This window comes from Physcomitrium patens, chromosome 24 (genome assembly GCF_059467195.1).
Source record: "Physcomitrium patens ecotype Gransden chromosome 24, ASM5946719v1, whole genome shotgun sequence".
Lineage (NCBI taxonomy): Eukaryota > Viridiplantae > Streptophyta > Bryopsida > Funariales > Funariaceae > Physcomitrium > Physcomitrium patens.
Window position 1 is genome coordinate 1,518,887 of NC_143433.1, and position 16,206 is coordinate 1,535,092.

General features: G+C 31.1%; 1 long non-coding RNA gene across 1 annotated transcript; it reads left to right on the forward strand.

Annotated features, from left to right (window-relative positions):
• Positions 1 to 7,989: 7,989 nt before the first annotated feature.
• On the forward strand, positions 7,990 to 12,220 carry LOC149986348 (uncharacterized). Its single transcript, XR_016500610.1, has 2 exons — positions 7,990 to 10,304; positions 10,489 to 12,220. It is a non-coding gene; the product is annotated as an uncharacterized LOC149986348 (long non-coding RNA).
• Positions 12,221 to 16,206: the final 3,986 nt, after the last annotated feature.

Consider the following 16,206-nt stretch of genomic DNA (forward strand, 5'->3'; position numbering starts at 1 on the left):
TATCAAAAAGCCCAGATATCAGAGGTAGTCGGTATCTATTTTTGATATTATTTTTATTGAATACTCGATAATCAATACACATCTGCAATGATCCATCTTTTTTCTTCACAAATTAAATTTGAGCTCTTGCTAGAGATTTGGAATGGCGTATGAAATTCTTAGCTAGATTTTCTTCAATATACTCTTCGAGTTCAGCCAACTCGTTTTGAGATAAATTATAGATTGGTCCAAATGGCAGTTGTGCTCCTTCTTAAAGATCAATTAAGTAGTCTTAGGGATGATGTTCTGGAAGAGCATCCGCATTCTTTTTCTCAAATACATCTTCAAAATCTTGATATTGGCTTGGAATGCTACTTGAAGTCTTTTTGCCAGTAGAAACAAGTGTGGCATAAATGACACAAGGTGATCCTTCTTTTGCAGTATGCAAGTAAGTACTTGCACCTACAAATACTGGTTTAATTATATTAGACTTATGACTTTTTACTTGATTAACTACACTCTTAGTTATACTTTCAGAAAAGTCAAGACTACGAGAAGTCCAATCTATTTTAGGATTATATTTTTTTAGCCATGATAAACCTAAAATGATTGGATTAAAAAGAGATCTAATGATATTAAATAGTATAAAGCTACTATGACCATTAGTTGCTATTTCTATAGGAAGGGTTGCATGAATAATATCTCTTGAAGACAACGGATGACCATCTATGACTTCTACATGAACAGGTTTAGTTTTCTTTACTAAAAATATGCTATATCTTTTAGCAAATTTTTCATCTAAGAAATATATTGAGGCTCCTGAATCTAGCAAGTCAAAGGCTTTGAGATGTTTAGGTTCTAGAATAATATTTATCGTAAAACATGGAGAGGGTTCTGAGGAGAAGATAGGACCTTCACTAGGCGTTGTATAAGGTTCCAGCCGCACGGTCTCTATTGTAGCTGGATAAATTTGTTTTCCGACATGCTATCTTCTTTGATCATCATACTCCTCATTTTATGGTTGCGTCACTTCTTTAGACAATATTGAATATTATGCTTAGGTTCTCCACAATATAAGCACAATCCTTCTTGACAACAACAAGTCTTTTCTTCCTCAGTAAGAGGTTCGAAACATACTGCATTAATTTGCATATCCTCTAATTCTGAATGTATGTATTGAAGAAGTGTTGGTGTTGCTATTGAATTATAATAACGTTGAGGTCCACTTGTACGGTTCTCAGATTGAAATTCAAAAAGGTGATTGTTGCATTTCACAGCAAAATCAATTGCTTGACTCAATATTTGAGGATCACTTAAGTTGAGCATTAATTTTTTAGCTCATATTATAATCTGTAGAAAAATTGGCTAATAAGTACAACATCATTCCACTTGATATCAATTATAAATTGTCAAAATTGTGAAGTATACAACATTAGTGATCGATTGCCTTGACTTAAAATATGGATCTTATTGGTTGCAACATGAATTACATCATGTTCTCTATACATGGATTGAAACTCAGCCAAAAAAATCTCTAGATTATCCAATATTAAATCTCGTCGTTCAAGAAAAGATGAAAACCATCATAATGCTGAACCTGAAAGAAGTGTATCAATCAATCTAACTTGCGATCTTGGAATTGGATAGCTTTGGGATTGAAGTTCAATCAGAAGTTGTACCTGATTGATAAATCCTCTAAATTTTGATCAGGTGCCATTAAACTCTCCGGATAGGACACTTCTCGGTTTTCTAACATTGGAAGGATGTTCCACCATAAGAAAAGAGACATGATTTGGTGTAGATGTTGAAGGAGCTCTAATCATTTATATATCTTTACTTCCTGCCAATCTTGTTGTTCCTTATGGTGGTTAATTGAATTGATGCATTTTAAGCATTAACTCCCTCAATTGTTCTTGCATTTGTGCCATTGCACTCTTCATTTCAGCAAGTTTTGTCCTCATAACACTTAGAAAAGAGAAGATGTCTAATATCACTCAAGACAAATAGAAGAGAGGACTTGAGAACAAAAAAAATACTAAGGATAATATCAGTTTAAAAAGAGGATAATCCGCAACTTCTAATATGATTATGTCTTATCAAAAAAAAGAGGTAATCCACTCTTAATCAAGATTAGAGAAAGCTTTGATATTGTAAGTGTACTTTTGTCAAACTGTCAAGGACAAGAACATGATAAAGACAAATAAATAAGTAAGACTTCTCTCAAAGAAAGATGAAAAAATAGAAATAACTTCATATGTATATTAAGAAAGAAACTAGAATGGCTATTGCCAAAAGCCAAAAAAATTAGAGACCCTTGAAGCTAGATTGGAAGCAAGAAAAGAATTGACAAGAATGAAGAAGGCTTCACTCTTGTCTCTATATATACTATCTTACTAGGGGCTATGTGGCGATGTTCTATAGGACCTCCAATATGTGTTGATTTTGTAGGACACATGCCTTGATTTACAAGGCAAGTTTTTTTACATGTGGATTACATAGTTAGCTTGGACTTCAAGCTAACAACATATGTGGCACATGGCCAACTTGTTGACCACGTTTCTAATCTCAAAAAGTCAATTAAAGATACCTATAAAGTCAAAGCAGCGTCTATGAATCTTCTAAGAAGCTTCTATATTAAATACTATAGAATTAACTTATTTTTACCTAATTTTACTTACTTCTACTTATTTATACATGTAATTATTGGCTTGTATGTCCGTGACAAGCTCTTAATAATATTTAAATTAGTTTTATTTTTAATATTTTTTAATTAATTTAGAAATTATTTTAAATAAATATATTTTTATTTTATTAAATTAGTTAAAGATTTAAGATTTATTAATTATTTTTATTATAATCTTAACCTTATGTAGTTTTTTATATCTAAAGTAGTAAAATTAAAGCAAAAATTAACATTTAAGGTAGTCAAAGTTGTGAAGTTCTCCAAATTATTTGAGAATGATATCAAATCCTTACACCTTTTATTATTTGAGGTAGTTAAAACTGCAAAGTTGCTCAATTTGTTTACCAATGATGTCAATCCTTGATAATTCATAAATTCAAAGAGATAAGATTGTCCAATTTAGTTTGCATTCTTATTATTTTTTTACACCTCATAATATTTAAGATAATTAAAGATAAAAAATTACCTTAAATATTTATCAATAATGTTAAATCAAAATACTTTTCAATATTTAAGGTAGTCAAAGATGTGAGGTTACCTAATTCATTTGGCAATGATATCAATCTCTAATATCTCACAATATTAAATTAGCATCAAGGATAAGAATCCAATCAATGAAAATAATTAACTAAGAATTTTTTCAAAGAAGTATGATAAAATAGAAGTAAAAAAATATGTATATTAAAAAAATTAGAATGGCTATTATCAAAAGATTAAAGACTCTTGAATCTAAAAGAGAGCAAGAAATGAATTGACAAAGATGAAGAAGGCTTCACTCTTACTTTTAAATATACTATCTACTTTAAAGCTACATGGCAACATTCTATAGGACCTTCAACATGTATTGACTTTACAAGCCATATGTTTTAACTTATAAGGTAATTTTTTTATATCTACATGACATAGTTAACTTGTTTCTTAAGCTATCTACACACATGATGTATGGCTAACTTGTTGAGCAAGTTTTTAATCTAAAAGTCAATTGTAAACACGTATGAAGTCAAAATCGTGACTATGAAGCTTTTAGAAAGCTCATCTAGAAGATATTATAAAATTAATCTATTTTTTATTTATTTTTATCTACTTCTATCTAATCCTATAAGTAATTACTAGAATAAGTATGCATATCCATGATAATACCTTCCATTCTAGAAACAAGTTCCATTAGGTGTAGTCATCATATGTATAAAAATCTAAGATGCGATAAATTATGTTTGCCACATATTCTAATCTTTATTTTCTTCCAAGATGGTTGATAGGTCCTTTCAATCATTGATAATGTCTTATATCAGAGTAAAAAGACTACCTTACTATTTGATTGTTATTGAGGCTTTTATAACTTCTTTCAAATAAAACATTTGAAAGCTTATCAAGAATTGTTCTTATTTCTAATAAAGTCATCAAATATTAGAAGTATCTTCTATAGTTGTGATATTAAACATATTGTAGCTTGTAATCTATTTGAAGAAGAACATGTTGTTCTTGACAATCTTCATCTCAATTATATTACCTTGAAGGTTGAGACAATTACAATATCTCATTCAACAAATCAGTAAACAACAGTTCTTGAGTTGAATCTGCTTGTTACTGATTCTCCATTTCTTTAGGGCCACAATATACACAAAAATTATAAATAAGGATAAAAGATATAATATTATCCTCTCTTCATCTTATTTTTTTTATACAACAAAAGTTTGTTATTCTTTATCTAAGTTTTGATAGATATCTTTGATGAAAAGCCTCCACCTTCTTTATTGTATTTATAAGATTCTTTGTTGGCTCCTATAAGCATTCCTTAATAGCATATCTATACTAATGAATTAGTTATTTCAACCTATTTTGATGTTGCTTGAATCTAAGACTTCTTTTACTTCAAATTCTTCATTATTATCTATTTTTATAGAAAGTAGTGGCATCTATTTTTTTCTTATTTTATTCATTATTTTGTATGGTTCAAAAAGAGATATATAGAATATAAAATGGATCGTCATTGACTCTAATAGGTATGATTAATAAACAACTAGATTGATTTATTTATAAATAGAAAAAAATCTAAGCTTACAATAGTCTAACTTGTTACAAAGATGAGTAGTCTTGATATTACAACAAAATAACCATATTTTATCATTCACCTTGAATTATGGTTATTCCTAAGAATAGGCATATGTATTTATCTATTTTTATTTTTGAGCTTTTTTTAATTGAATTTTTATTAATACATGTAGCTTTAACAAATAATTTGTCAAATCTATTGCCACAAGATTATTAATTTTTGAAAAATCAAAAACATCAAGTTATAGATGATAACCATAATAAGTAAAAAAAATATTTGATGAGTAAAAGAGTGTACAATATTATTATAAACAAACTCTGCTAATGGCAAAAGAATTCTTGAATCATCTTATTAATAGTTAATGATACACCTCAAATATGTGATCAATACGCTTTATTTGTCCATCAATTTGAGAATGAAAGGCCAAAGATAATTTTATATCTATCTTTAGAATCTTAAAAAAAATAAAATAAAAATAATACATATTAAGTCCTCTTATCTTTAGTAATATCCTTGCATAATCCATAATAGCAAAAGATGTTTGCATGAAAAAGCTTAGCTATTTTTTCACTTGTGATAGATTTTATACATAGTACAAAATGTACCATCTTAGTAAGACAATCTATTATTATGAATATAGAATCATATAAATTTGAAATTGAAAGATCTGTGATAAAAATCTGTAGAATTAAAAAAACCATCATTGTTTGGGTATGGGCAATGATTGGAGAAGTCCATAGAATTAGTGGCAATGAATTTTTGATTTTAAATAAATATCACACAAGTAGAAAAAGTCTTTCATTGCTTTCCACATTTGCAACGACTAAAAATGCTTAAATATAAGCTCCAAAATCTTGTTATATCCAAAATGTTTAATTGCCAAAAAGTCATGATGTTCTTGAAAAATAAGTTAATATGTTTTTTTTTATAGAATATATAGGCGTCTTTTGAAATAAAATAGGTTGTTCTTGAATTCAAACTTAAAAGCATCATGGGATTTAGAAGAAATATTTTTGATATCATAAACAAAAAGATCAAAAGACATGATTGAATTTATTTAACAAAGGTTGAATAAAAAATCAATGTTGATTTTATTTTTTAAAGATGAAAATGTTTTGGCTTTAAGAAAATAATTTTTTATTAAATAAAAGATGCATTTCTTTCTTTTGGTGCAAGATAAGAATATTTAAAAATAGTATCTAACAAACCTTATTATTTTTTGAATCAATAAGTGAACTTGAAATTAAATCTTATTAAAAACATGTTTCAATGAATTTGGCGACAATTAAAAATATGACTTGATATAAAATATTCAAGATTCTTGTGATCCATATAAACAATGACTAGATTAGAAGCGCCTTCTAACAAATGATGCCATTCTTAAAATAAATCCACAATTGCAAAAAAAATTCTTTGTCATATATCTTGTAATTGATCTTGATTATTAAAAAAAAAATTAATAAAAATCTATTAGATAAAATTTATCATCTATTTCTATTTATAATAATACAACACTCAAAATAAAGTCAAATACTTCTATATTTATAAAAAAATGGCTTAAAAAAATTGATGTAAAATAAGATTGGTACAAAAATAAATCTTGACTTTAAAGCTTCAAAATAATACTTTTGCTTCTTAATTCCATTAAAATTTGTCTTTACAAGTCAAATATATAAGTAGAGCTGGGATTTGAAAGAAGTCTTTGATGAAGATCCAATAATAATTGGTCAATCTTAAAAAGCATTGGATATCTTTTATCATTTTTGAGATCTTTTAACTCCTACTACTTTGAATTTTTTTAGGATCCATCATAAGTTTAATATTTGAAATGATGTATCCTAAGAAATTGACTTGAATAGTTTGAAACATATACTTATCTATCTTGGCATAAAATCTCACATCTCTTAATTTTTGTAACATACAACAAACATTAAATTCATATATTTTTATTTTCTTAAAATAGATTAAGACATCAATTAGGTAAAAAATAATAAAGTCATCTAAAAACTTTCAAAAGACATTATTTATTAAATATTGGAAAGCTAATGGTACATTTGTAAGTATAAAAGGCATGACGTTGTATTCAAAATATCCATACCTAATTCAAAATATAATCTTCTATTCATTTCCTTATTTCATGCATACCATATTGTATGCTCTTTATAGATCTATTTTTGTATAGATCTTAGCTTGATTTAACTGATCAAGAAATCTAAATATCAAAAGTAACAGATACAATTTCTTAATGGTGATTTTATCAAATCCTCAAAAATTGATACATATTTGCAATGATTCATCTTTCTTCTTCACAAATAAAATTAAAGCTCTTATTGGACATTTGAAATGACATATAAATTTTTTGGCCAAATTCTCTTTAATGTATTCTTTGTATTTAGTTTAATTTTTTTCATTAAAAATATGCTATATCTTTAAACAAATTCTTCATCTAAGAAAGACATTGAGGTTCTTAAATCTAACAAAGTAAAAGCTTTGTGATATTTAGATTTTGAAATTAAAACAAAGAAAGGATTTTGGAGAGAGAATAGGACCTTCACTACATGTTATATAAGATTATAATTCTATGATTCCTATTGTAATAAAATAAGCTTATTTCTTGACATACTCCATATTGTATAAGATTCTAATCCTACAATTCCTATTATAGTTAAATAAACTTTTTTTTTAACATGCAATCTATATTGATAATCAAATTCCTGTCACTGACATACACATGTAAACCAATAATTACATGATAAATAGGTAGAAGTAAGTAAAAATAAATAAATAAAAGTTAATTTTATAATATTTGTTATAGAAGCTTCTTAAAAGCTTTATAGATGCTGCTTTGACTTTATAGATGTCTTTAATTGACTTTTTGGATTAGAAACGTGATTAACAAGTTGACCATGTGCCACACATGTTGTTAGTTTGAAGACCAAGTTAACTATGTAGCCCACACGTAGAAAAACTTGCCTTGTAAGTCAAGGCATGTGCCCTACAAAGTCAACACATATTGAAAGTCCTATAGAACGTCACCACGTAGCCTCTAGTTAGATAATATATATAGAAACAAGAGTGAAGCCTTCTTCATTCGTGTCAATTCATTTCTTGCTTCCAATCTAGTTTCAAAAGTTTCTAGTTTTCTTGTCTTTTGGCAATAGCCATTCCAATTTCTTTTTTAATATACATGTAAAGTAATTTCTATTTTGTCATCTTTCTTTGAAAGAAGTCTCACTAATTTTTTTTTTTTTTTTTATCATGTTCTTGTCTTTGACAACTCTTCATATTGTGATTGCATCGCTTCATTGAAAAATATGCCTTAATAATTCTTCCACAAAAATTTTAATTTCATCTTATCACCACATTTATAAATGTATGTCAAATTTGCTTTGTTATTTAAAATTGTGATTTTAAATTGCATACTCTATATCATCTATCTACTTTAATATCCTAATCAATATCCATATCAACTTCAAAATACTTGCACAAATTCCAACAATTTTATAAGATATATTGTATATTCTTTTTTAAAAGGATTTCTATAATTTACAAGAAAAATATACATGTTACTATTACTTCACATAGTTAGCTTGGTCTTCATAGTTAACATGTTAGCATGTTTCTATTTCTCCACCACCCACTCCGGTCACCTAGCTACTCCGATCTCGACGATCTTTAACATGTTGAAACCGCAGTTTAGGCGGCTGCAGCAACACAAAACTTCACGGCAATCGCACGGATGAGCTTTGAGAACTGCTCCTCCGAAGTTACTTGATCCAAACTGCCTATGCAATAACCGCTCATCACTTGTTTCGTTGCCACAAATTATTGTAACTCCTACTTCGATGATCCTAAGCTTGTCGAGAGGCTAACATCAATCGGCTACTGCCTTCAAAAATTCCACCCCAAAATCCGCTAATCCAACATACTGATCGAAAAAATTCAACGCCCTCCAAAAATAAACCGACCCACAACCGATAGCGGATTCGACCGACTTTGGGCACTTGCACCATATCCAATCCAGATTCTTGAGAAGTAGCAGCGTTCACATGACGGGCTCAGAAGGCAGTAAGCTCATGCAGCAACTCACGATATTCAACTTGTGCAATGTACGCATTCAATGCTCATCCAACGAGTGCATGCGCAGAACCACTAGAATCATGTGTGTCGCAGATTCAGAATGACACAAAACCCACTGCTGCCGCTCCTACCTAAATCTCAAAAAACTTTCTGAGCCATGGCTCAATTCGTGCTCAACACCTGCTCAAACTTCAGATCTTCCCGTCCACTCTAATCCTGCGCAAGCAAAAACAAACCCTAAAATTGAATATTCTCAGCGGCGCCCCCCGCTCTCCACCACCACCTCTCTGCCTACTCACGAAAAAATGTCTCCTGTCGAATGAGATCCCTCACGCAACCGATGTGAATGTCGACGCCCCAGTTGTTTCATCGATACCGCTCATAGACGTCGCCCACCTCTCTCCTAATCATGGGTATCCCTCCACGGACCTCGTTGTCATCCTCAGCTGGTTCAGGGTTAGGATTTAACTGATCAACATCCTGTTCAGGTGACGTTGTTGGATAAAGGTGAACCCAGATTTGTCCGGCGTTGCAGAGCAGCGTTCTGATGAATGAACAAATGAATGAAGGAATGAATGAGTGGCTAAGGGATCGATGAATTAGGGTTTCATGCTTCATCTGTGGAGAGCAGCATCGGAGCCCTATAATACCTGCCATTGCTCCGTTGCAGAGTATCGGGTTGCCATGTATCTTGGAATCCAGGAAGTGTTGTCTTTCTGGATCGATGGTGTAAGATGTGGTTACGTTGTTTCCCCGCTTCGTGGATAGTGTCGATGCTGCTGTAGTCTCGGCTCTGGGGGCTGCTTGGGTGGATTTGTGCAATGCTTGATAGTGAGGGGGTTGGGCTCAGTGTGGCAGGAACGCATCGTGCCTTGGCCGCCGCCGAGAGTGAGGCACGTCTGGGTGCTGAGTTGTGATTCCAGCCCGCATTTGGGCTTCGGGAAGAGTCGGTGAAGGGGGAGAAGTCGTTGGCGATGGGGATTTGCTGTGAGATGTCTGTGCTTGTGAAGCTAGGTCCTCCGTGTGTGTTGTGGTCGTTGTTGTAGGGGCTGTGGGTGGTGGGGTCAATGAGATGTGTGCGGGTGGGAGGAAGGTTAATGGGTAGGCGCTCGGTTGGAATGTGAGGGATGTGCCTGTGCATGAGGAGGCTACCATGAGTAGATTGGTAAGTTGTTGTGGATACAGTTGTGACTGCGATGGAAATGGTGAAGGGTTTGTGAGGCAGTGTGGTCTGAGGTGTGGAAGGCACCCGAGTCCAAATCCCCGATGATTAATGACATTAGCTCTATCCGGAAATCCACATGTGGACAAGAGATATAAAGTATGAGGGAAAAGACTTGGGTGATGGTTATGTGTTTTGTAGGCTGCATCGAAATGAAACCTGTCCTGGTGAAATTTGATGAGAACCCGGAAATCATAAAAACGTGACCTTAAGAAAGCTCACTGCTAAATGTAATGTGCAACGCTCACTTTGTTACATGATTATATGAACTTTGTATTGTCGAACAGGTAACAGAAACCTATCAGATTTTAACTTTGTTGCACAACAATCTAGAATGTAATGTAATATCAAATGATGTCTACATCAGAAAATTCATGAAACTGTGAACATTTGAAGGGCTCTTTAAAATTATCACTTAAAAATGTCTTGTAAGTAAAATCTTTACAACTGTATTCGACAAACTTGGTGAAGGTAGAAAGCAAGGGGCCCCATTACTATATCTTGCGAACTGCGCTTGGCGGCAACATTCGTACTGCCATCATCTGAGCAATGACTCCTGATAAGGGATTTTTCTGAAGATAGTTGAAATGCTCTGCACTTGTGAAGTAGAGCGAAGGGATCAGCAAATTGTGCCGAAGTGATTGAAACTTTAACCAATGCAACACTTCGTGAACAGCGGAAAAAAGGAGATTGATGTGATTCTCCCAAAATTGCAGGGGCAAGGATCCAAACTTGCGGAGGACTTGGACATGGAGAGAAAGAACCCACAGAAGACATGCTGAAGATTGAATAGTGCAGAGAAAAACTGGTGCTATAGCTTCATGAATAGAAAAAAAGGCTTTGAACGATAAACGAAAAGAACAGGAGAGGAAGACTGAATCTCAACAGCATGGTCATCAGCTTAGCTATCGATGACTTCGGCCGACTTCCTCAGAAGGAAAGCAGAGGGGAGACAAGGTGTCTGCGCGAGTAACGTCAGACTTGGACATTTAGAGAAGAAAGAAATCGACGAAAGAGTTTGAATCACTAACAAACTTGCAAGGAAGAACTGTTCCCGTGTCTCTTTGAAGCAGCAATAATCTTGAACCTCCGCCGTCGTTTGGAAGTTTGCTTAAAGCTTGAAAACAAAACCCACCGAGAGGAATAAGGAGATGAGTGCGTCCAGCTAGAGCCCAGGAATGGACAGAACCACCAAGAGAAAGAAGAAGATGAAGTTGGACCAGTTATAGATTATGAGCAAGAGCATAACTTGGAGGTGCGGGCGGTGAAGACACCAGAAGGGCATGTTGGGATCGATGCTTTAATCACTAGGAACGACGGAGTTGTGTGGCGGGAGGGTGTGTATATCAGAATAGGAAAGCAAGGAAAATTGTCTCAATCGTCTTCAGGACAAAGTCTCATCAGTGATGGCCACTGTGAAGAAATGTCTGTTTAAAATTCTGTTGCATGAATGCTACAACATGCCCAGGTTGAAGTTCAAGCTAGCCAGGTTCCAGTTCGTTGTCCGCAGTCAGATTGTTCAGAGGAACTCGAATATTCTCACGAATGCAAACACAATCCTACAATGGAGGTATTTGTCATGCGCACAAAGCAGCTTACAAAAGCAAGTGTTCCCGAAGGAGATGAAGCATACTGCTTGTACGCAAAATATGCTCTACTTTTGATGGATTAGAAAAGCTTGGATCCTACACGACAGAGCATGTCGGCTTCACTCAACAAATCGTCAATGTATCAGAACATAGCATGCGTTGAATGCAGACGAAGCTTTTTTGGAGTTCCTCGGCATTGGAACCGAACTTGTCAGGAATATCAAAACCTCTCTCCTGATTGTGGTGATGGCTAAAAGACAAATCTTTACAAATTGATGCCGAGGGTTGTTACCACGTGAGGTGCTTGTGTGAATATGAGTTTTGTTGTACATGTGGCATAGAATGGAAAAATAAAGAAAGAACATTGTCAATACAAGCTTTTGAATGTTATTTGCATATGTTGGGGGTGTTAGACAATAGGTGGGATGGCATTGGTGAGCCGATTGATAATACAATAGAAGGTTTGGAGACATTTACATGCAAGAAGGCTTTACTGGGTTTACTTCTTAGTTAAATTTGGATGGAAAATTGTTGTTAATGGTCATGAAATGAAGCCTTAAAGTAGTGGAATTTATAAAAAAATTAAAGCTTTAAAGCAATATTTTAAAGACATATTTATTTATTTATTTATTTCAGATATTATCTATGTTTGACACACACACATATATATATATATATATATGCTAATAAAAATAAAGACATCAATAGAACTTGAATCAAGACTAGATTAGATTGAATACATTAATAAAACTAAAGATGATCTTAGTTTTGCATATTAAATATACTAACTAAAAAAAAGTCATGCAAAAGCTACTCAAGGACTACAGTGATGTTTTAGATCTACATATATTTGAAGTATGGTAGTATTTAAAATCTAAAAAAAATCTAGCTATTTAACTCATCGAAAAACACTTGTTGACTCTGATTGCAACCAAGAAACTTTTACAATGTCTTATGAGACAATATTGTTTACTTAACATGTTTCTAACTATTTCTACTCATTTCTAATTATTTTAGTTCATTCAAAATTCAATAATATTATAGTCTTTTTTTTTTTTGTGAAAAAATATTAGTTACTAATTTCATGTATTTAAGTTTTTTAATTAGAGTTTTTATAACTATTTTTATAAGTATTTCAAAACATGTTTAAGATTTCTGTCTAAATAACATTAAATTCTGTTTCTTAAAAATAATTAATCTTAAAATGTGAGTTATTTGGGATATTTAAACTTATTCAATTATTTTTGATATATAAATCAGTACTTATTTTACATTTAAAAAGGTTTACAAAATTAAAGAAGATGAAAATATTTAAATATTATTATTATTATTATTATTATTATTGAATAAATAATTTTATTTTTTTGAATATATACATATATATATATATATATATATATACATATGTCATACAACCTTCAAATTCATGTTTATTTTCAAAAGTAATTAGCTTCCTTGAAAATAAAATATTACAAGATAAGATATTAATTCAAAGATAGATAATTTTGAATCTTTAATATGTAATAATATCTTATAAAAAAAAAGTATAATCTATTTAATAGTCAAAAGATACAAAACAATTAGTAAAAAGGTAGTCTTGCTAAACTATAAAAAGACAAAAGTACAATGCAATTAGAGATAAAGAAACACAAGAAAAAAAATATATTAGATTAGACATATGATTAGATTAAATTTAGAAATAAATATATATTTAGATTATTTTAAAACTAATATTCATGAAAGTGAGCTACTCTTTCTCTTGCCTTTGTTGTTAAACTATGATAAAATGTCCTACAGAAGTTTCTACAAAACGTTCTAAAAATCACAAAATATTTTAAAAACTTAAGAATCTTTAAATATAAACTTATAAAAGACCATGAAAGTTTTATAGAGATTTTGTAACAAACTAAGGAATCATATGGAAGGTTGTAGAGGATTGTAAAAACTTCTAAAGATCTATAAATATTTGTTCAAATATCCAAAGTAAATTAAAAGTTGTAGACAATTCTTGAGATTATGACTTATTTATTTGTCTTTGATACTTGTAATTCTCTGTCTACATTTAAATTTCTGTTTCTAACTTTTATAATTCCCTATAACAATTTGGCTTAAACTTCTTTAAGTATATAATTATTAAATAATATTTAAAAATAAAAATATTATATATACAATATTTTTGGCATATGCAGTCATAAACTATAGATTTTAAAAATATCACATTTAGACAATAAGATTTTTTAAAAAATTGGATTAAATTAAAAAATTTAAAAACTCTAAACTGAAATTGTTAAAGACTTTAAAAATGTACAAAAAATCTTTGAAATTAAATAGTAAAAAGCAACTATATATTGTATGATGTACAATAAGAATAGTTTTTACAACAAACAATCTATTATTAAATTCAAGAATATCAATTTATACTATTAATAAGCAAAACATCAAATCAAATCAAATAATGTAAATTATAAGTCCAATACAAAATATTTTTAATATACTTGAAGTTTGAATTAGATTATAATTTCTTTAATATTTCCAATTACATAATTATGTAATAAAAACCAATATATTTTAACCACCTAAATTTGGTTATACTATTATTAAAATACTTAACATATTTTATACCTAATTTTATTATGGTTTATAATTTGATTAATACCAATTCTAAGAGAATCTACATAGTAGCAACACTTACAATATATGCAAACAATGGCAAGCTTCAGGCATTTTTTTTAAAAAATTTTAAATTTTTTATTTTACACCGTTTTATAATTGGTGACAATAGAATCTTACTACATAAAATATTGCACTAAATGTTTAAAACTGTTTCCTAGTAAAGACAATTATTTCAACTTATTACAATCAGAAGTAATCATATTAATGTCAAACACCAACAAATAGGGTTTCATGCCAATTATATTTGTTTTGGATAAGACCAATACTATTAGAATTTTGCTGTTCTAATGACTGGGATATTACATCATTAGTTATGAAACATACAACCAACCTCATCATACAAGAAACTATCTCTCAGTTCTGTGTTCTTGAGTCTTGCAATATCATTTGCTTCTTACATTTTCCATTAAAAAATTCTTAGACATTTAAGTGCAATTTATGGTATTTTGGAACACAGAATATTGTCTAATATATATTTCAAAAGTATAAATATATATATTCTGTTTGGTTCACTCGTTTAGATTGCATAAGAGTTTCTTTTTTGGGATTATAGGATATTTTCCTTGGAATGTAATTTTGTATAACTTTTGGTAAATAAATACTTGATATTATATGGATTGTTAAGTCACACAATCAATCACACAATATTGTTCAATAAGTTCCTAAGCAAATCTATCCAGACCATAAGCATTTTCATAAGTTTAGATATAGAAAGAATGTAGATGCATTCAATTTTTCTACTGACATTACACTGCATTGCCTAGTAGGACCAATTGGTCAAATATAATAATATTAATAATAATGCATCAAGGTCTACATTAATTAAAATGACCATAATATTATCTTGGTAGTACAAAATCATTCCAAGACTTTTTGAGATGATAATATGTAAAGTCCTTCAAAATGTCACCTTTTCATGCATTTCACTTTGTAGATAGTTGTCATTTAATACATCATTACATCATAGTTTGGTAATTAACATACTAAGTTACAATTTCATACACCAAAGAATCTCATTAGTGTGACTAGACATCAAGAGTATTTCACAATCGTTTATGTTTTTGAGAGTATCAATTTTCTATAGCTAAAAGAATTTTTTTGCATATCACAAGTAGTTTTAATTTACGAAGGAGCGATTTCATTTGTTTAAGCGATTTCGTTACATCACAAGGAATTGAGCATTGATGGGATCCATAGTAAGATTGATTTGAAAATCAAATATGTATTAAATCATTGATAACATACGATTATTACTAGAATCGCGCTGATGAAAGGAAACAAAAGAGTGAAAGTTGTGAAAACTCCTATTGTATTTACTGTATTTTAAATGATTCCTTGTACAGGGGTGCAAATTAAACGCTAGGTCAATTATTACACCGAGTGAATAGTGACAAAGTTACTAATTCATCAGTTCACAGCATGAGATGCAAATGTCCAAAATGTATTTCTCTTTTGAGTTGTGTAGCTTTCTCAAGATCACGTTTTTATGATTTCCGGGTTCTCATCAAATTTCACCAGGACAGGTTTCATTTCGATGCAGCCTACAAAACACATAACCATCACCCAAGTCTTTTCCCTCATACTTTATATCTCTTGTCCACATGTGGATTTCCGGATAGAGCTAATGTCATTAATCATCGGGGATTTGGACTCGGGTGCCTTCCACACCTCAGACCACACTGCCTCACAAACCCTTCACCATTTCCATCGCAGTCACAACTGTATCCACAACAACTTACCAATCTACTCATGGTAGCCTCCTCATGCACAGGCACATCCCTCACATTCCAACCGAGCGCCTACCCATTAACCTTCCTCCCACCCGCACACATCTCATTGACCCCACCACCCACAGCCCCTACAACAACGACCACAACACACACGGAGGACCTAGCTTCACAAGCACAGACATCTCACAGCAAATCCC